Source organism: Hyaena hyaena, unplaced genomic scaffold, assembly GCF_003009895.1.
Source record: "Hyaena hyaena isolate Hyena2069 unplaced genomic scaffold, ASM300989v1 scaffold_128, whole genome shotgun sequence".
In the NCBI taxonomy this organism is placed as follows: domain Eukaryota; kingdom Metazoa; phylum Chordata; class Mammalia; order Carnivora; family Hyaenidae; genus Hyaena; species Hyaena hyaena.
The window spans coordinates 820054-841778 of NW_024080760.1; the positions used below are offsets into that span (position 1 = coordinate 820054).

A 21725-nucleotide genomic window follows, 5' to 3' on the forward strand; every position below is an offset into this window, starting at 1 on the left:
AGCTTCTTGTCTGGAGAGCCCCTCCCACTTCCTGGTATTCCTGAACCACTTGTGTGAAAAGTTCCCAAATAAATAGTTCTCTAGCCACGCACTCAGGCTTGCTCTCTTGTGCTGTGAGCCCAGTGAACGAAGACTGCAGAGCAGAGGACCATGTCCTTAAAGGCTAGGTGAAGGAGGAGGTGGTGGCATGCCTCCCAAAGTATTGATGTCCCCATCTGCTCTCCTGGAGGAAGCAGTGTAGTGAGATGATTGGGAGCACAGGTTTGGAAGGCGACTTAAGCTGACTTGGAAAGTTATGCAGTGTCTAAACCTTGGTTTCTTTATCTATAATTATCCTGATGAGCTCCTGTGAGGGTTAGATGGAGTAATAATTGCTGTTGGACCCACAGCGTGGTGCCTGGCATGGAACAACAGTTGTGGAATTGCAGCATTTATATAATAAGGGACTATTGCTTCAGTCAAGGTCATAAACTCTGCTGGATGGATGCTGTGTAAACCAGAGGTATAGGTAAAGTCTTTAAGTTCATCCAGAGCAGTTATAACACATTTGGTGCTGCCACTGGGTGATACCACCTTTTGTTCATATTTCGTAGGCATTAAGGCCGAGGACCTATATGTCTAAATCAGTTGTTGAAGAAAAATATGATGCAAGACACATACATAATTTTAAATTTTTCAGCAGGCATAATTATAAGAGGAAAAGGAACATGTAGAATTACTTGTCTAGTGTATCCTAAATATTATCACTTCAATGCATAATTAGCATTTTAAAATCGATGTTATGCTACTTTCTTCAAACTAAGCCCCCCAAATTTTGTGTGTTTTGTACACCCCTAAACGTGGATTTGGCCTCATTTCCAGTGCTCAGCAGTCACATGCAGCTCCTGGTTATAGTACTGGACCACACAGATCTCAATTTTCCCTCTGAACTGCTGGGAAACAGTGATGATTTTCATGGGGCTGTTGCAGGCTCTGGGAATTTAGACCTGACCTCTCTCTCAGGGATCTCTCTACTTTCTGTCTGATTCTTCTGCTTTTGGAAAGCTCTTGCTAAGAAAGGAGCAAGTTACCTGTGTCTGTATGTTCTAACCTTGTTGACATCATGAACCTGAGAATAAGTCTATAAGGCAATTTGCTCTGTGTGCTCTTTGGGGAGCAGGGCGGGGGGTAGCATATCTGGGGTTAGGGAAAATTTCTTATTGCAATCTGTGCAAACACCATTCTCATCAACCAAGTGCGTGTGCTTGAGTAACACTTCCTTCCCACAAGGAATGAGCAAGTGGCCTCAAGAGCCTGGGTGCCCAGGCTGTCCATGACCCAAGTTGATGAAAATGAGCTGCTATAGACACAGCTGGGGGCTAGCTTCTCCCACACGCACAGCAAAGCCCCGTGGTGCAGGATTGATAGCAGGGCCCGGCATGGAGCTGTGGTAACTCACGGCCCAGTAGACAACTGAGCAGAACGACCTGAGGTTTGCACAGCAGGATGTATAGAGCATCGACCTCTCTGGTTGAGTGAAGTGAGGCTGTGTGTGGGAAATGAGCTCCGTGGCAGGAAAGGTATCCAGGCAGATAGTAAGTCCTTCTGAGGAGGGAAAAGGTAGCTGTTGTTTCACCCTTGGCATCAGAACTATATGGCTGGCATTGCGCCCTGCTTCCTCTATGACAATGGCTCTTAATTTCCTTTGAGAGACCAATGAAAATTCCCAAGATAAATGTGTGTGTGTGTGTGTGTGTGTGCGCGCGCGCACGTGTGTGTGTGTATAGCTATATATACACAAGATTGCATGGGGTTTATAGAATGGATCATACTCTTAGATACACACTTGAGCTCTGGACTCAAGGCTACTTCAATTCAAAATCTGTACTCATGGATACACACTTGAGCTCTGGCTCCAGGCTACTTCAATTCAAAATCTGACTCTGAGACTCTGCTAGCTATTAGCCACATGTCTTCAGCAAATTAATTGGCCTCTCTTAGCTTTTCTTCTGCAGAATAATAACTTCTTCATGGAGATGTGGTAAGGTTAAATGAGATATGGCAGATGAAGTTCCTAGAACAGCCCTGTCACATGGGAAGTGCTCAGTAATGTTCATGAACATCTCGAGTGCCTTCAGAAAGGAGCTGGCAGGAGAACCTTGGATTGCTACCTGGCAAGGTGTACTTTGAGTACCATAAGCCTTTTGAAACATCAGATAACCAAGGAAAGGGTGGGTATGGAGTTCTGATAATTGGAATGGCTGATTATGGCTCCTGTGTTAGGAGTTCAAGGAACTTTGTCCCTTCCTTTTCACATCTCAGTAGAAGGGTAAACTTCAAAGTCAGCTGTGCCATGTGGGAAGCTAAAGGTCAGTCCCTCACAGCTGTATGTGTGCTCACTCTGTGCCACCACAGTGTCTGTCCTGTTATTCTGTCACTTTTGGGGAAGAACATCTACCCACCTTTCTTTCAGAGCCATCAGTTAACCATTAAGTTAGCCATTAAATTAACATGAGTAGATTCAGTTGATCGGCCTAGAACTCTGCTCTTTCTTCTTGGGTCATGCTGCCTGACTTCTAAAGACTTGCATCAGCAGTTGTAATAGGCAAAGGTCCTTCCTAAATAAGTGTTCTCTAAGCCACAAATCATAACTACCCTTGTCACGGGCCCCAAGAGACACTGGAGGTTTGGATGCTGAAGGCACTGTCCCCATTTATACCTCTCAGTTTTGTTAAAAGGTAGACTGGAAAAGTTTTATAAACTGGAAGGAGCTTCACAAATGCACTGTGGGGCTACATGAAAAGTTGACCTGCTTACAAGGTCTGTCTTTCCCTGCTTTCAAAAATGGGGGAAACCTGGGTTCTTCTGTTTCCTAAAGGGCTGTCAGCCCCTATCATGAGATGTATCTTGGGTGTTTCAAGGCTATATTACAAAACCCTAGAGTATTGGCTACTGGTTTTCTAGAACTGTTGTGTAGGAGATTTGTCGTTTCTTTTTCCCCACCAAAGGGGAAGTCATGTCAACAAACTCACCAGAGCACCATGTGTGACTGTGTCTAAACAGTGACTGTTGGATCCGACTCTTCTCACCTTGAGCACCTTACCTATAAATGACCTAAAACAATAAGTAAGGTTTGCACTTTGTCGGGACTACAGGAGCTCAAACATAGGAGGAATTTGTTTGTATTGAATTCTAAATGCATATGGCTGTGGGAAGGGAGGGAGACGGGGGATGTGGGAAAGAAGCCTTAGCTCACACATGTTTTTGTGAAGACAGAGACTACGGGAAATAATGGCTTATCAGGAGATGGGATACTGGGGACCTGGCTTCTGGACTCCCTCTCCTACTAGAGTCCACGCCTCAGCTGCTTCACATTTTACTGTCTTTATTCTTAGACCCTAAGAATAAAGTTAAGTTTGATGAATCAGGTGATGCCCCTAAATGCCTATGCTCAGACCCATGTGGGTTGTCTGTGTGCGATGCTGTGTGGCTTTGATTTATATTTACATAAGGAATGAGGCAGAGAATGGCAATATGTCCTGTTATTGCCAAAGCACTACTCTGGGACTGGTCTGCTTACTAACCTTGAGTAACCCCTCGCTTCCAGAGCAAGCAGTGAGTTCTACTCTGTGCCAGATTGCACCCCCCGCCAACTGCAGGGTCGCCATAAACAAGGCTACCCCAAACACAGTCCCTCTTGACATTTCAACAGTTGGGCTCACTGAAGGCAGAGTGATTCCTAGCGTTGTTCCCAGACCAGCAACATCTACATCACCTGGAATCGTTAGAAATGCAGATTCTCAGGCCCTAACCCAGGCCTACTGAATCAGAAGCTCTGGCCCCAGCTGGGTAGTAACTCACTCTTCAGTGGGTCAGACTTCACTGAAGTCTGAGAACAGCTGGGTTGGAGCATCTTGCTCTCATCATCTGTAGGTTGCTAGTTAATACAACTTGGCATGAATCCAACCAAGTGGGACTTATGCCCTCAGTTCTAGCTGCATTGTATCTCTTTTAGTCACTTCTTAGGAAGCCCTTTTCTTTCAGGTACTAAGGCAGGACTTAGGGCTGTGTGCAAAGAAGTGACTTCAAAGAATTAATGCACCTAAGGCCTGGATGAGAATCTGGCCTAATAAGACCTCAGTGGTAATGTGGTGGTCACCCCTTCACACAGGAGTCAACAGGAAGCAGCACTGGCTTCTGATTTTGATATTATTGGCCACTTGACTGAATACCATGAGAAGACCCCTAATGCAGCATTTCCACAAATTTCTGCTGGCCCAGCCCTCAGAAAGCCATGGGAGGTACAGGCTGTATCCATGATTCTGCATTCTTTTTTTTTTTTTTAATTTTTTTTTAATGTTTTATTTATTTCTAGGAGAGAGACAGAGAGAGAGACAGTGCGAGCAGGGGAGGGTCAGAGAGAGAGGGAGTCACAGACTGAAACAGGCTCCAGGCTCTGAGCTGGCAGTCAGCACAGAGCCCGACGCGGGGCTCGAACCCACGAACCGCGAGATCATGACCTAAGCGAAAGTCGGACGCTCAACCGACTAAGCCACCCAGGCGTCCCATGATTCTGCATTCTAAACATGACCCAGGTAGGCTTGTCCATCAGTCTAAATGCTAGAGTGACTTGTGTTATCGTATTGCCTTGGAGATGTTCTAATTCTGGAGGGGTCACTGGCCTCTTCTAGAAAAAGGCTGATCCTAAAAGGTAGACCTCTCCTATCTGATTCTTACAGTCCTAGCTTGAGCCAATTAAAGTGGCTTCTCCTGTTTCTCTCAACCACAACTCAAGGAGCAAGTTTTCCCTCTCGTGAGCTAGACCTCCCTCTTCCTATTGTGGTTTCAGGGACTCTGTCCCAAAGGCAGGTGCCAAGCCCTGTCTCTCTACTTCCTTTCCCCTGAGGTGTGGGCTTTATAAAGGTTTTGCTGGTTACATGTCAGCTTTCTGAGCAGAGGGCTATCTTGTTTCTTCTTCCTCTTAAGCCCTTACATAATAATCTCCGTTATAATCTTTTGCCAAATTCTATGCTGCTTGCTGTTGGATGTTATTACAAGTGTTTGAACAGGTAACTTCTACCTTTGAACTTCTATTACAACAGGTTCAAAGGTTCCTGGGGAGCTTTTTGGTCACTCTCAGGACAGCACGCATTGGCTTCAGTTGTGGCCTCATCATAGGAGCTGAGGAGAGGCAGAGGTGTCTGAATGTGGTGCTGAACCAGTGCAGCCAGCTGTAAGGCGGTCATTTCCCGGCCCCAGGAAGTGAGTGTGTTTTTACAAGGTAAGCTGCAAGAGCACTACCTGCTCTCTAGTTCATACAGCAATGGGATAGCAAGGGAGGAGTGGGAAGGGGAGACACCTATCTCTTCTCAGCCTTGGGGCTCTTGGACTATATGAAATTACATTTGGTTAAGTAGTACTCTCAGCTGACTTGTGGGGAGGCAAAGCAGAAACCAAGTGGAAAGGGGGTGGAGACATCAAGGGTACATGAATGCCAGCAGGAGGTAGATCTGGGAGAGAAAGTTGCTAATTTCACGAAACCCCTCTAAAACAGACTTAAAAGTCTTAAGAGTCACAGACAAAACCAAGATGTACATCTCCTTCTTCTTCCATTCACAAACTTCTGTGTCAGGGTGGTTTCCGAGGCTGTTTACCAGCTGCTGATGGTAGGAATTCTCGCTTGGAAGGGTCTAGGGGGAGAGAGCCCTTAGCAGACATGCTCTTGAGTGCTGAGGTCTGTATTAGGTGTGTGACCTGCATCATGTTTTGTTGCCAACCCCCCGCCCCCATTATTCCCTGAAATCTTGGGAGTATTGTTTATCTGCATATGTGAATAGGAATGCCACTCTGTGAGAATTTGTAAATGATCAAGGCACTTGTCAACTTGGGCATCCAACCCTGGAGGAAAACAGTAAAAAGAATAAGAATAATAATAAAAGGGAAAGCTCATCTGGCCCTGAGCGCTCTTCATCCAGCTGGTAAAGGAAGCCAGCACTCGGGGTATTAGAATAGCTGAGATTTAACATCCATTCTGCCATCCTCTGACCTCTGCTGGATGGAGCTGCTTCTTGAAGGAATGAGCTCCGGAAACTAAGCAACGCCAGTGTCCCTCCAAGCCATGAAATGACCAATAAGCTAGACTAACAGGGTGGCTAACCTCCTCTTTCTATACCCGGTCTTTCTTCTATGTCTAAAGCGGGCTCCTGTGAGGCCACTCACAGGAGAATGCGATCAGGTCCCATTCTCTGAGACTGATCTGTCTTGCCCTGGCTGCTTTTTAGCTTGAAGGCATTTCTCTCTGTAGAGAGAAATGAACCCTAACCTCGCTCCAGTAAAGGGTCAGGCTTATGTCCGACTTACCATGAGCCTTCCTGAAGGGGCCATGGCTGGAAAAAGTGTTGCTTAATTCTGGAGCATCTGGGAGGTAAGGAGGGGGTGGGTTGGGAGAACTCATGATTTCTGCCTCCAAATCTGAGAACGGGAGCTCCCATGCCCTTCTGTGGTCACAGCCTCAGGTGAATCCTACGAAGCTACTATAGGTCCTGGTGTCCTTTAGACCAATCTCCAGGACCATTTCAGGGGTCTGCACATTCAGGACCATTTTTGTCATAACACTAAGAAGTGACTTGCCTTTTCCTGTTAACTGGCTCATGCATGTACAGTGGATTTTCCAGAAGCTGCAAGATACAAGATCAATCTGACAGCTAAGGACATACCTGCTTGTTGCCTTCCTGTGGTTTAAAAAGTTCCTGGATTTAATTTGGGGAGGTGTAGGAGGCAGCAGAGTAGATTTTTTAATTTAGATTTTGAAGTGTGGAAAGGGTGAGCCGATGTGTCAGAGGAAAAGAACAAAAGCTCTCCGTCTGGGTCACGGTCATTCCTGACTTGCTGGTTTCATTGGCTTTATCAGACGTGCTTGGGGACTGAGGCAGGTGGGGGGGGGGGGGCGGGAGCGGGAGGGACAGAGGTTGGAGGAGGGTGACCCTGTGTCATCGGGAGGGATGCAAAAGTTGAGGGGCCTTCCTGTCCTGGGAGTCAAGGCACGGGGGAGCGGTGTCCCCTTTCTGGCACTGGTGGTCCACTCGGGTACCTCAAGTCAGTCCCGATTTGCTTTATTTTGTGTTGTTTGGATCTTTATTTCAAGGTAGTCAGTCACAGGAGCCAAGGGTGAACTGTGAGATGCAGGCTGGCCTTTGTTTCAGCCCTTAGGGGCTCGGGTTAAGGGCTTTGAAGAGGAGCCAGGGCAGCCTGGCGGCTTTTCTCCTGGCCACACTGCTTCCACTTTCAGTTGTGAAAGAAAAACCAGGAAGTGAAGTCCCCGAGCACGTTAGAGAGCCGGGCCGTGGTGTGACTCAGGACAGCTCACACGGGGCACAACTGGGGACACTGTCAGCCGTGGCCACCTCCCTACATGGATGCTCAAAAGCCAGCCTATCCTCGGAGGACCTGGGGGTGAGGGAAGAGAGACCAGAATTCTGTGCCAGGACGAACCCAGTGCCTGGAAACCCCATTCTCAGGAAGCGCCAACAGATGCAACCCCCTCACCGGGTAAGGGGACCGTCCTGACGGGGGATTTAGCAAGGGGTTTTGTGACCGTGGGGCAGAGGCTGAGAGGCCACCTGCCCCCCAGCTTCAGAGTCCAGAGCTTGCTGTGTGCCTGGCACATGTCAGCTCTCTCTCTCCCAGCTCTCTAAGGGACATTTTTAAGCCCTCCTTATTAGGAGGGGTGAAGGGAAGAGGGAATGCGGGGCATGTGGACTGGATTTTCTTTCTCCTGTCTCTCTTAGGGGAGATGGACCACAATTGAGACCTTTCCAGTTTTCACTGTGAAATTTGACTCCTTCTGATGGGGAGAGCTAATGGATGTGGGATGGATGGTTTCTGAATGGACTGAGATCTTTTGTAAGGAGTAGGGCCACGTGCTGAGTCTAAGTTGAACTTCAAGGACCTTCAGAGTGTGATCTTGGGGGGACACCTGTGTGGCTCAGTTGGTTAAGCGTCCAACTCTTGGTTTCTGCTCAGGCCACGATCTCATGGTTTGCCAGTTCGGGCCCCATGTCAGGCTCTATGCTGACAGTGTTCACGCTCTCTCTCTCTCAAAATAAATAAACTTAAAAAAAAAAAAAAAGAGAGAGAAAGAGAAAGAGTGAGCTTTAGGAAGGGACTCCATGGTTGGGGCTTGTTGCCTTCTGTGGGTATTAATCTTCTTTGGTGGTTTGAAAAGTAAGATGGAATCTATATCTCTACCTTGTAGATGATTGGTATTATCTAACAGCAGCAGAGTCTTAAAAAAAAAAAAATTTAGGGGCACCTGGGTGGCTCAGTCAGTCGAGCATCCGAGGCTTGATGTTGGCTCAGAACATGATCTCGCAACTGTGATATCGAACCCTGGGTCGGGCCTGCTTGGGATTCTCTCTCTCCTTCTCTTTCTGTCCCCCTTTCGCTTGCATGCATACTCTCTCTTAAAATAAGTAAACTTAAAATAATAATAAAAATTTGATTTAAAAAAGATTGATTTAGGGGTGCCTGGGTGGCTCAGTCAGTTAAGTGTCCCACTTCGGGTCAGGTCATAATCTCATGGTTTGTGGGTTTGAATTCCACGTCAGGCTCTGTGCTGACAGCTCAGAACCTGGAGCCTGCTTCGGATTCTGCATCTCTCTCTCTCTCTCTCTCTCCCCTTTTCCTGCTTGTGTGTTCCCTCTCTCAAAAATAGATAAATAAACGTAAAGATTGATTTAGTAAAAAAATAAAATAAAATAAAATAAAATAAAAATGGAATATTTGGTTTCACTTGAACCCTCCCTTTATACTGCAGCGTGGGGATAACTCTGTAGTCCAACTGATAAATATTTGAAATGAACACAGAATCGCCTTAGAAGAGGCACGGTTTAAATTCTTGTGGCCATCACTTGTGTGCTTGACACAATAAAAGGGAGGAAAAAACTAGAACAAGGGCCACACATATTTATAGAACAGGAAGACAATACAGTTAAATAGATGGTGTGTAAGAAAATGCAGGTGGGGACTCTAGCAAAATGCAAAGTAGACGTGCCCCCAGGTATAAGCACGTTCCAACTTAATTAAAACAAGAACACATTGCTAAGGCCACACAGTATTTCAGCCACGTATTTGGCTAGGTCCTGTCCTAACATAGAATATAGCCAAAGAGAGAAGACTAACACGTAAGGGCAAAACACACCTACTATAACATTAGTGTACAATGGAATGCCTCAGTGCTAAATATTCAATGACGGCCACAGATTCTATAGAGAGGTTCGGGGTCCGGGAATGAATGCAGAGTAGGAAAATGAAGCCTGTTAGAGTTAAGTACCAGCTCATAATAGCTACTCCTAATGTTTCATTAAGACAATCTTATGACATGGATGTTGTTACCATTTTACAGCTGAGAGAATAAGCTCAAAGAAGTGAAGTAACTTTTCCAACGTCAAACAGAGACCGAAGCTGTAGTCTGTGTGGTCTAAAAACCGTGGTCCAACCAGTCATGTGCAGAGTTAACCTTTCTTCAGAATTCCTAGAAAATTGCATTTGTGGAAACATTTTCCTGTGCAGTGACCTGGGCAAATACTGACTTCACATACTTTTTAACAATTTTCAGATTGACTTTTGTCCAGAACTGCCAATATTACAGCTACTGTTCTTTGACTGTTTTCTCTGGGGCAGGGCTGTGCTTAGTTGTTTTTTTGTTTTTTTGGTTTTTTTTGGGTGGGGGGGGGCATTATCATTTAACCTTTTGAAATAGTCCTGTGAGGTAGGTTCATTGTTTCACAGATGGGGAAACTGAGGCTTACGAGTAAAGAAACTGGACACATTAAGGAAAAGTAAAAACTGGGATCTGAATTCTGGCTCATGTATGGCAAACTGTACCTCCGTTCCAGATGAGTCTAGTCTAGTTTAGTGACGAAAGAACTAAACACTGGGAGAAATCTTTTTTGAAAATCCTTCTAGTTAAAATCCATAGAGAAAGAAGGAAAATTGGTGGGTGGGACCAGGGATTGGGAAAGGAATTGGAAGTACTTGCTTAATGGGCACAGTGTTTCCTTTAGGGGGTAAAAACATTTTTTTAAAGTTTTATTTATTTCCAAGAGAGAGAGAAAGAGAGAGAGAGCATGCACGAGCACAGGGGAGGGTCAGAGAGAGAGGGAGACACAGAATCTGAAGCAGGCTCCAGGCTCTGAGCCAGCTGTCAGCACAGAACCCAACAGGGGGCTGGAACCCACGAACCTGAGCCAAAGTCGGACACTGAACTGAGCCACCCAGGCACCCCAAAAGTATTTTGGAACTAGATAGAGGTGATTGATTCCACAAGACTGTGAATATACTAAATGCCACCAAATTGTTCACTTTATTAAAAAGAGTTTTTTAAATGTATGTTTATTTTGGAGAGAGAGAGAGACAGAATGCAAGTGGGTGAGGGGGAGGGCCAGAGAGAGAGAGGAAGACGTAGAATCCGAAGCAGGCTCCAGGCTTCGAGCTGTCAGCACAGAGCCACGAATTGTGGCTTGGACCCACGAACCGTGAGATCACGATCTGAGCCGAAGTCAGATGCTTAACCTACTGAGCCATCTGGGTGTCCCTTCCCTCCCACCCCCTGCCCCAAATTATTCACTTTAAATGATTGATGGTATGTGACTTTCACCTGAGAAAAGAAAAAATAATCCTCTTACCTCTGGGAAGGTGACTTCCCAAACCAGGATTTGGCAATTGTTTAGTAACCAGGAATAAAGTTTATGTTCCTGCCTGTCTCCTATTTATGGCCAGTAGATGCACAGACCCTCGGATGGGGCACAGCCTGAGGTGGTTCTCATGCGTGGCAGCACCCTGCAAGGGTGACCTGTCCCCAGCAGCTCGGGGTCAGCCATCATTGTTCTTGGCACACTGTGCTGTAAATACATCCAGAGCTTTACCTCTTTTAAGCAACCACGCCTCTGAGTCAGAAAAGGGCTTACTCGCTCTTCCCCCAAGACATAGCTCCTGAAATCTCCTAGGCTCTTAATCCATGCTGTCTCAATAAATACATGAGTTTTGGGGTTTCAAAGGTCATACAGCCCTTGTGCTTCTGTGGTCAGGCCACGGTATTGACCCTTTTCAGGGGAGCTGGTAGCCAAACTCTGGGTCTCTCTGGGTCAGTCTACAACGTGTGAAGTTGTGAGTAGCTGTGGAAGAGGATGCAGGGGTGGGGTGGGGTGGGAGGGAGGAGACAACTGGGTCAGAACTCAGCGGTGCATGATGCCCTCCGCAACAAGAAATCCTCCGCTGAAACAGAAACGAGGAGTTGTAAGATCTTTGCTCAGAAGGTGGAGGGCAGTTGTAGTATGAAGGTCTTGATCATCTCTTCTTCAGGAAGCCTCAGGATAGGACACCTGGCACTTGCCCAGGAGTCCACAACTGAGGAAAGCAGAAGTGGGAAAGGGAGCCTGGCTTCCTGAGGACCTCCCGTGACCAGCAGTGTCTAGAGGACACAGTCTATAGCACCCCCTTTAAGTAGGGAACTGTTACCTGTCCCCTCTTGTGTGCAGCGGGGGGAAACGGACGCTCAGTGACCTTACGTAGCTATCCCCAGGTCCACACAAACGGGAGAGCTGTTGCGCTGGCACCTGGAAGGTCAATGGCCTTGAAAGTTTGCTGCTGGAAATGAGACCATTGGCAATAAAGTTTGCTGTTTGCACTTTGAATCTGGTGACTTATGACCGCTGGCCAGCCAGGTAGTTTGAGGGCTGACGCTGCAAGAACCCTGGAGAAAGGCCTCTTTCACAACGGTTTCCCTCACTATTTTTCTCTTGCACGGGTGATGGGGGCCTAGCACTTTGTCCAGACTATCTTCTTACAGGCTCTCTTATCAAGTCCAGTGGACTTCTGCTACTGATTCTCCTGACCCCAGTTCTCATAATCAGCAACACGCTTGGGAAGCCTTGACGGGTGTTTACGGAGACCAGATTTTCCTCAGAGTAGGGCTTCTGGGCTGTGGTTTGTTGGTAGATCAAGGTTGATTGTGTGAGACCCAGTGGGATTTGTGACTGCTGGCCATCGGCCTAGGGGTGGCTCAACTATCCAATGCTATCTTCATGGGCTGTTAAGAGGCTTGTTGTACTTAATTTAATAAGGGCTTTTTTGGTTAAATACTACTCAGCTCAACAGGGAAAGGCCTGGCACCTCGGGCCTCTCTGGTATTTATGAACTGAAATGACTCTAGTTGTATAGTGTTTCCACCAGGCCCCAGATACTGTCGCCTTCAACCTTGTTGGAGGCTTTTTCTCCCCCACTTCCACTTTCAACTAAAGATGGATCCTCTACCACCATTAGAAACACTCCTTCACTATTTCCCTTCCCCAGATATCATGCTTATCACGTCACTGCCTCTGGTCCTGCTCTTCCTCTGCCCCCGCATCGGGGTGTTCCTCCTTCCCTCCCTTCCCTCCCTTCCACTGAGGTTTGTCCAACTTAATGTGGCGCCTTGGCTCTCCATGAAAAAAATAAATGGAGAGACTGAGACCACAGCTGAGAAAGATGGCTTGGTGACAGCAACCGTGGTTAGAATCCTAGTTGGGGACTTATTAGCCATTGGCCTAACTGGTGGGGTCATCCTTCTTGATTGACCCTGGAAATGAGACAGTTGGCCATAAACTTAGGGGATCAAAAACCACACATCCTTGAGAGTCTAGAGCTCCATTCAGCCGCCTTCACCTAGTCTAGTCTACACTAGTGTCTCCCACACCAAATCCTTCTATAAGTGTGTTCAGTAGACCCATAAGCCCCCACATGGCAGGAGGTAGGTCTTCTAAGTGTCCCTCTGCACATGGCAGAGTGCTGGGCACACAGTTGGTCCAAGGCCGTTGTTTCCCTTTTTAATCTATTTTTTTAATAGTTTTTATTTATTTCTAGGAGAGAGAGAGAGAGACAGCGTGAGCAGGGGAGGGTCAGAGAGAGAGGGAGATACAGACTCTCAAACAGGCTCCAGGCTCTGAGCTGGCAGTCAGCACAGAGCCCGACGCGGGGGTCGAACCCACGAACCGCGAGATCATGACCTAAGCAAAAGTCGGACGCTTAACCAACTAAGCCACCCAGGCGCCCCTGTTGTTTCCCTTTTTAAAACTAAATATGTAATTTCATAAAGTATAGAGGGTAAATCCATCTCTTGCCACGTGCACTTCTACAGTCTACCGGATGCTGCCAAGCCTGGGGTATATGCCATTTACTGTTGGGAATTGGCTTTATCTCCTACTTGATTATTAAGCCCAGGTGTGCTTGTGCATGCTGAACACACTGCCTGGCACGTAGTAGGTGCTCAAATATTCAAGTGCTGGTAGAATGAGTGGCCCTCGAGCTCCTTCAGGTCAAGCTGCTTGCTGTTGCCTATGCCACGGCACGTGGCCCCTCGCTGTGGTGTTTCTGAAGAGAGCTCAGCCACTTCTGTCCCCATCCGTGTGTCCGGGAGCACATCGTGTGCTTGTGGGACAGAGCCCTGGAACCTGTTTCCTTCATCAAATGTTCCTCCTTAGTTCTCTCCCCTGAACTTGTGCCATTGGAGAGCAAAGGGAACAGGTGACTCACTGGTACATAGAGGGTTCCTGCTGTATGTCAGGCACTGTGCTGGGTGTAGTAGACTCTGAAGGCTCACACAGCCACCGCCTGAGAGCACTCTCAGGCAAGGTGTCCACTGAGTTACAGACAGCTTTCCTGAGGCCCAAACCCCAGGACAGGACTGAGCCTCCTGCAATTTGTATAATCCTCCTGAGCCTGGTTCCTGGAGCTTTCCCTGTGTGATTCAGCAGCAAAGAGATTACCAATGGATCTTCATTAAAAACCTCCTGATTTATTTATGGGGTGCTTACTTGTAGGCCAGGGAAACTGTTTCAAGCCTACCCCCACCCCCCGACCCCTGCTAGCTGCCTTAAAAGTTGGAGTTGTTGGATATGGCCTAGCATTTAGGCTGGGGAGAGCAAGGCGTGTGACCTTGATATCACTTTTCTGTTTAATTAAACATTCACACAATCTTTCCGTGGTGTGGAAATGACTGTTTGGTCACCCCCTGGGACTTCATAGGGATCCCCTTTGGGAAACACCTCCCTGCTCTGTCCCGCCTGACCCTGTGGAGATAAGGAGGCCCTTCGCCGTCTGCCTGGGGACATCACCTGGAGTGTGTGCCTCCGGGCACCTGGGATGCCAGGCCCCCGATGAAGAGAGCGGTTTACGCCTGGTGACCCGGCACTGCTTGCTGGAGGAGGCTAGTGTGAGCGGTGGCCTGAGCGCCTGAGCACTGGGGACTGGCTGGAAAGTCAACTGCCGTCTCCTAGGTCAGGATCTTACGCCAGCCTCTCTCCCAGCTCCTTGCAGTAAATGTTGAAAGATGCCCTTTCAGGGCCCCTTTTGGCCCTGTGACTCAAACGTCACCTTTGTTCTCTTTCTCGGCTAAAGAAATGAATGAAGAACGTTTCCACCCCCAGCGCTGCTGTGCAAACCGGCTCACTCTGTGGCTAAGAGGACTGCACACAGCGTGAGTGCTCAGAACGGCTGTGCTCAGTGTGGCTTCGGTGATGGGAAGGCTGCGCTTGCAGAAATGACGCTGAGGCTGTATTCTCAAGCACATTCACATGAAATGTCACCAACCAAGGGGGTAGAACTTTCTGGGTCAGCCGCCTCAGTCAAGGCGAGGTCGTTTGGAGCTCTTGGTTTTGTGTGTGTTTGTTTTGTCTTGGTTTTAAGCACGTGTATTTCAGATTAAACAGTGCCTGCTCTCAAGTTACCTTCTTGAGAGTTGAAAACTGACCCCCCTGCTGTCCACAATCCTCTTTCCTGGTTCTGTTTTTTAAAATTCCATGTCCCATACAATCTAGTTATTGTTCAGATGCATCAAACTCCCCAATAAAATACAACCGCACGAGGGCAGGGTTTTCCCTGCTATGTCCTCAGCGCCTGGAATGATGCCAATATAGAGTCAAGCCCTTAAATATCTCTTGCCTGATTGATCAATTGCGCAAAATGTTCAGGAAAATCCATTAATGATATCTCTTCTTCCATAGATCCTTTCATATGAGGAATATACTTTCAGGAACACAAATACATAGCCATTTGTCCAACTGTGTTTTTTATACTTTCTACCTGGTCATTTATCATAGAGCTCTTTCCACATCAGTAGGTACAGATCTGCTTTATTCTTTATATCTTCCAAGAGTACACTGTGTGACCATGCTCGCATTTATTTGGTTACCCTCCTATCAAGGTAGGCTTTTCTGGTCTCTGGAATTATAAAAATTCCTGTAGATACAACACTGATGAACAGAATAGCTAATGCTTGAGCCTATGCACCAGGCACTGTTCTAAGTACTTTACAGGAACATTAACTCCTTTAATCATAAGGAAGATATTTTCATTGTCATTTTACAGATGAGAAACCACACAGGGGCACCTGGATGGCTCAGTCCATTGAGTGTCTGACTTGGGCTCAGGTCATGATCTCACTGTTCATGAGTTTGAGCCTCATGTCGGGCTCTGTGCCGACCTCTCAGAGCCATGTCGGGTTCTGTGCTGACCTCTCAGAGCCTGGAGCCTGCTTTGTATTCTGTGTGTTCCTCCCTGCTCTCTCTCTCTCTCTCTCTGTCTCAAAAATAAAGATTAAAAAAAAAAAAAAACTTTTTTAAAAAAGAAACCACACAGAGGTTATATAACCCAGGTAACAAAGACATTCACACAGGGTATGAGCTCAAGTAATCTGATTCAGAGCCCACATTCCTAACCCGTACCTTGAACAGCCATTTGTGATATATTTTATTGAACTGATGTCTGTCTTATTTAGGTCAAAGGGCATACATTTTAAATTGTGGTAGAAGGCAGTGAGACTGCACCTAATTTACATTTCCCTGACTAACAGCACATTTTTCACTATTTCCTCTTTGCTACTCTTATGGGTGGGGGAAAAGACATTTCATTTAAATTTGTATTTTTTTCAATGATAAGCAATGATGAATGTCTTTCTCATAAATAATGTTTTGCTGTGTACATTCTGGTCATGACCTTTGCTTTTTGTTTTATTATGTTGCATTTTGTTTTTCATTGATTTCTAAGCATTCCTTATTGAGGAAATGAGCTCTTTAGATAGGCAAAGTATTTGATACTTTTCCCAGTTTATCTTTATCTCTGGTGTCCTTCCTGCAAGGCAAATACTTTAAAAAACATTTTATGTAAGCAAACTTGCCAACATTTTCATTTATAGCTTCTAGGCTTTGTGTCTGCCTTGAGTCTTCTTCACACCAGGATTAGAAAAAGAAAACATTCTCTCATACTTTTATCCCCAAATACTCTTACGGTTGTCATTGTTTCATATTTAAGACTTCGATCCATCTTGAACTAATTTGTGTTGTAGGAGTAAGGCACTGATCAGCTTAATGTCTTCTCTCTGAATGGCTAACCAGTTGTCTCAATACTTTTAAGTGAAAAGAATATCTATCTTTATTTGAAATGCAATTTAGTATATGTGAATATAACCACTGGGAGTTTCAGGATTATTTTGTCACATAGTTTTGTCTATTCATGATCAATAGAAAACTTCTCTAGCTCTATAGTAAGCAAATTTGGTAACACTGAACTCTCTGTCCCTTGCCTGCCCCCCCAACACCCTCCAACCCAACCCCAATTCTTATTATTTTTTAAAAATGTTCTAACCCTTGGGGCAGCTGGGTGATTCAGTCCGTTGAGCTTGATTCAACTCTTGATTTTGGTTCAGTTCATGATCTCACGGTTGGTGAGTTTGAGCCTGTCATTGGGTTTATACTGACAGTGTGGAGCCTGTTTGGGATTCTCAGTCTCCCACTCTCTCTGCCCCACCCCTGCCAGTGATTACTTGCTTTCAAAATAAACAAAAAAACTTAAAAAAAAAAATTTCTGACTTTTACTAATAAGCTTTATTTTTCTGGGTGAACTTTATTTTTTTAATGTTTATTTTTGAGAGAGAGAGAGACAGAGTGTGAGTGGGGGAGGAGCAGAGAGAGAGGGAGACACAGAAAACAAAACAGGCTCCAGGAGCTGAGCTGTCAGCACAGAGCCCCGTATGGGGCTTGAACTCATGAACCACGAGATCATGACCAGAGCCAAAGTGGAAGTCTTAACTAATTGAGCCACCCAGGTGCCCCTCTGGGTGAACTTTAGAATCAACTTTTTATTTTCCAAGTCATTCTGTTGGTTCTTATTAGAGCTGCATTAAGTGTATAGATGCATTTAGGGGTATGGGGTCCCCTTGACTATTTTAAGCATGTGTTTCCAGTTTTCAAGTCTTTTTTAGGTCCCTCAGATCTAAACTTTTTAAATAGAGACTTTACACATTTATTCTTATAGATGCTGTTGTGAATGGCTTTTCCCCCATTATATTTGATTAGCGATTTGCATGAAATAAAGGAAAGCTACAATTGGGTAATATGACAACAAATATTATCTCAGAAATAACTGAATGCTGGCCCTTTTGATCTTTATATCATTTAAAATAGCATGAATAGCTGAGATTTACCCTCTTGAGAAGTCAATGCTTTTCCATATCAGGGTTTTCTCTGACTGTTTACTTTTTGAGAAACAAGATCATCGTTTCTCTGTCATCTTTTATTTCTCAAAAGCAGAAAACTGCATTTAGATGCAGAAGAGTAAACTGGTGTAAGAAAAGGTAGAAAACCCTTAGCTCCAGATCTCTGAAGATATTCGGTGAAGGGTCTTGAAACAGAATGCATACCTGCTTCATGTTCATTGTGTATTAAGAAAAAGGTTATTTTCATGAAACTACTGGTTTGTAATGCTCTATTGACCTTTTGCCATTACTTTGGGATTTTTCTAGAAATATTAACCATGTGGTTAACAACTGAGATGGAGGCCTCCTAAGTTGGGGGTGGCAGGGATTTAGGGAAAATAACAATGGAGACTGAGTAGGTGACTTAAAGGCCAACTAAGCCAAAGCTTTCATATACAGCCTCCTAAATAACATGCAGGCCTCTTTGGAGTCATTACGAGTTGTAAAGACTTGTGACCTTGTCCCTAGAAGAAACTAAGTAATTCAATACAGAAGACTGTGTTAACTAATTGGGTATAGGAACCTGGGGACTCTGGTCTCCCTTTTAATGAGCTCTCTATCACCACAGAATGAGTCCATACAGGTAAGGGAACAGAGAAACCAATTAAATCCGAATTAGTATACCACTTTCTAGAAGGTATATTTCCCCCCCCAAAAGCTTATAATTGCAATTTATATCTCATTACTGCACAGAAAGTAATTAGTTCTTCAGGCCTACTAGCAAAGATAATTTGTCTTATTGTTCTTTGAATTCTAGAAACATGGGGTAACACAATTATTTATTTCTAGGCTGGATTTCCTGCTCACTTACTACTATAGATGACTTCATCTGATAAGATTCATTCTGTAGAGGCTTTCAAGCTCAGAAGTGTATACTCATCCTGAGTAATCCTAGATATGTGTTAGACATTCATTCTTTTCACCCCCTGCCATCCCTAACCCAATACTGCGCCAGATATTGATCTGGGAGTACCCATCTCAATATTGGCCAGAATGACTTTTGATGACCTAAGATTTGGGAGTTTGAGTTTGATGAAGGGAAATGCGGGCTAACAGAAGATTTAAAGCAAATAATTCTGAACCAGAAAAACTGGTCATGTATTTAAGAAGCACTCATCGAAAGCTAACTATGTGCTAGAAATGGTGGAGGCATTGGAGATACAGTAGTGCACAAAACGAAAATCCCTGTTCTAATTAGAACATCAATTCAGGGGCGCCTGGGTGGCTTAGTCGGTTAAGCGTCCGACTTTCGCTTGGGTCATGATCCCGCGGTTTGTGGGTTCGAGCCCCGCGTCGGGCTCTGTGCTGACTGCCGGCTCGGAGCCTGGAGCCTATTTCAGAGTCTGTATCTCCCTCTCTCTCTGACCCTCCCCTGCTCACGCTGTCTCTCTCTCTCTCTCCTAGAAATAAATAAAAATATTTAAAAAAAAAACAAAAAGAACATCAATTCAGTAGGGACAATGGATGATAAGGGACTAGGACTATTTCAGATAGTGAACAGCGTCACACAGAAGAGAAAGCAAGGTTCTGTGGTAGTGACTAGAGTCGGAAGGGCAATGTTAAATAGGGTGATCAGAGAGCGTAAGTCTCTGAGGAAGTAACATTTGAGCTGAGGCCCAACCTGTACGTACACACTGTTTAAGATCTGAGGAATAGTATTTCAGGCAAAGGGAAGAGCAAATACGGAGCCTTGAAAGGAATTGACTTGTGGGTGGAAAACTGAACACCTGTAGGAAAAATAAAATCCTCTAAAGGAAAGGGACTACAAAGCAAACATTATTTGTAGGTCAAAGGGACAACCTGAAAGCTTCAGAGCAGTAAATATAGTTGGCCAAAAACTAGGATAGTAGAAGGGTCCATTTAGGGACTTCATTCACAGAAAATGAGACTTAGTGAAGAAATGGTGGCCCAGATCCTGAAAGGAGCAAAACTCAGAGCTGAATATGGGGTGGTGGTCGTAACCTAGACATGGAGGCTGGTCCCGGGAGCTTGCAAGCAGGTATAAAGGCAGAGGGTATCCTTCAGCTAGCTTGGGGATTAAATGTGTTAGGAGATAGGAGATGAATGACTCCACACCACAGAGGAGGGGAAGACCCTGGAGTGAACCAAGGGGAAGGAGTGGGGAAAATGGACATACTGGTGTATGGGACGTGTCACTAACACCGCATCAAAAAGTGAAGGAAGCATTCCCCCTGGGGCTATCCTAATGTGTAGTACGGCTTGCTCAACTATCTGTAGATGAGCTAGAACAGGAGCTCCTCTGTACAGGGTAACACAGCTCTCGTTCCTTTTTACCACCATTACACTTTCCTCTACCCGATTCTTTCCCAAATAGTGATCTAATGAGAGAAGGAAATGCCACCACATCAACCGCTTGTGGGAGGCTCCATGGAATGGCTGAGCCCGAATTGTAATTTGAGTGACAAAGGACATGTGACAAAAAATACGGTAGCTTTTCTTCTCATTTACTTGAACATATCTGGAAGCTGTAATGGATTCTAAAGGTTAGGATGGTAACCAGAGCTTCCCAGTTCAGGAGCAGTGGAGCCCAAAGGTTTTACTGTCTCTTGGGCCCTCAGCTTCTCCCAACTGAACAATGAGAGAGTTACATGACATAGTTGCAAATCCTCCCTGTCACTAGCAACATAAGGTTAAAAATATGTGTATGTTAAAAAATATATATATGTGTATGTATTAAGAAGTCTATCAAGACTATGGAATGGGAGCAGGGTTGCCTGGGTGGCTCAGTTGCTAAAGCATCTGACTCAGTCTCAGGGGCATGAGTTAAGGTCCACACTGGGTGTGGAGCCTACTTAGAAGAAAAAAAAAAAAGAATGGGAAAAAATATTGGCAAATCATATATCTGATAAGGGTCTAGTATCCAAAATATTTAAAGCACTCTTACAACTCAACAACAAAAAGACAAACCTCCCAATTTAAAAATGAGTGAAGGACCTTTCTTCACAGAAGAAATACAAATAGTCAATAAGCCTATGAACAGATGCTCAACATCATCAGTCATTAGGGAAATGCAAACCAAAACCACAATGAGGCTATTAGGATGGCTAGTATCAAAAACTCCAGAAAATAGCAAGTGTCGGTGAGGATAAAAAGATATTGGAATTGTCTGTTGCTGTTGGGAATATAAAATGGTGCAGCCATTGTGGAAGATATTTGGTGGTTCTTCAAAAAGTTTAAATGTAAAATTACCATGTAATTCCATTTCTAGCTATTTACCTTAAAGAACTGAAAATAGGTACTGAAGCAAAATCTGCATACAAATGTTCATAGCAGTGGTCACCATAGCCAAAATGTGGGAAAACCCCCAATATCTACCAGCTGATGAATGAATTCATAAAATGTCTGTCTATGCAATGGAATGTTATTCGGCCATAAGAAATGAAGTACTGATATGCTATAACATGGATAATCTAGAAAATATGCTGAGTGAGAAATGTCAGACATGGAGAGTCCCATACACATGATTCATTTATATGAAATATTAAGAATTTGTAAGTCCATAGAAACAAAGTATATCAGTGGTTGCCAGAGGTTGGGGGGAAGGGAGTGGGGAATAACTGCTTAATGGGCACTTGGGGTTTTTTTGGGTGATGAAAATGTTTTAGACCTAACTAGAAGCGGTGGTTGGATAACATCATGAATGTACTAAATGCTGCTGAATTGTACATTTTAAAATGGCTGGGTGCCTGGGTGGTTCAGTTGATTAAGCATCCAACTCTTGCTTTCAGCTCAGGTCATGATCTCACGGTTCAGTTCTTGGGTTTGAGCCCAGCATCAGGCTGACCATGAAGCCTGCTTGAGATTCTCTGTCTTGCTCTCTTTCTGCTCCTTTGTCCCTCTCTCCCTCAAAATAAACAAACTTTTAAAAATGTGGAGAAGCAGAGAGGAACTGTCTGATATTCTGCACATATCTTATTTGAGTTCAATACCTGATTTACAATAGCAAACAAAGTGAGTAAGCTATTTCACTTGACACATAGATCTATCTTTCAGTGTTTTCTGCAGATATTTGCCAGTGTGAGCAAGGTATTTCATTCTCCTGAAGCTGAGGACTTGGCATTTATAAGTACCTCCCTTGTTTGTATCAAAGTGGCCAGGCTCACCACATCTGTGAACTGTATGACTGCAGTAGGTCTAGATTAATCCAGATGTCTTTTTG

The 21725-nt window shown here is 45.0% G+C and overlaps 1 protein-coding gene across 2 annotated transcripts in view; it reads left to right on the forward strand.

The window, feature by feature from the left end:
• The first annotated feature begins 7275 nt into the window (after nucleotides 1-7275).
• Nucleotides 7276-21725, forward strand: part of ACSL5 (acyl-CoA synthetase long chain family member 5) — a 42429-nt gene continuing 27979 nt past the window's right edge. For both annotated transcript variants that reach the window (XM_039237643.1, XM_039237641.1), the window contains exon 1: nucleotides 7276-7527. The gene's annotated coding sequence lies outside the window, so the exon portion shown is untranslated. The remainder of the gene's footprint in view (nucleotides 7528-21725) is intronic.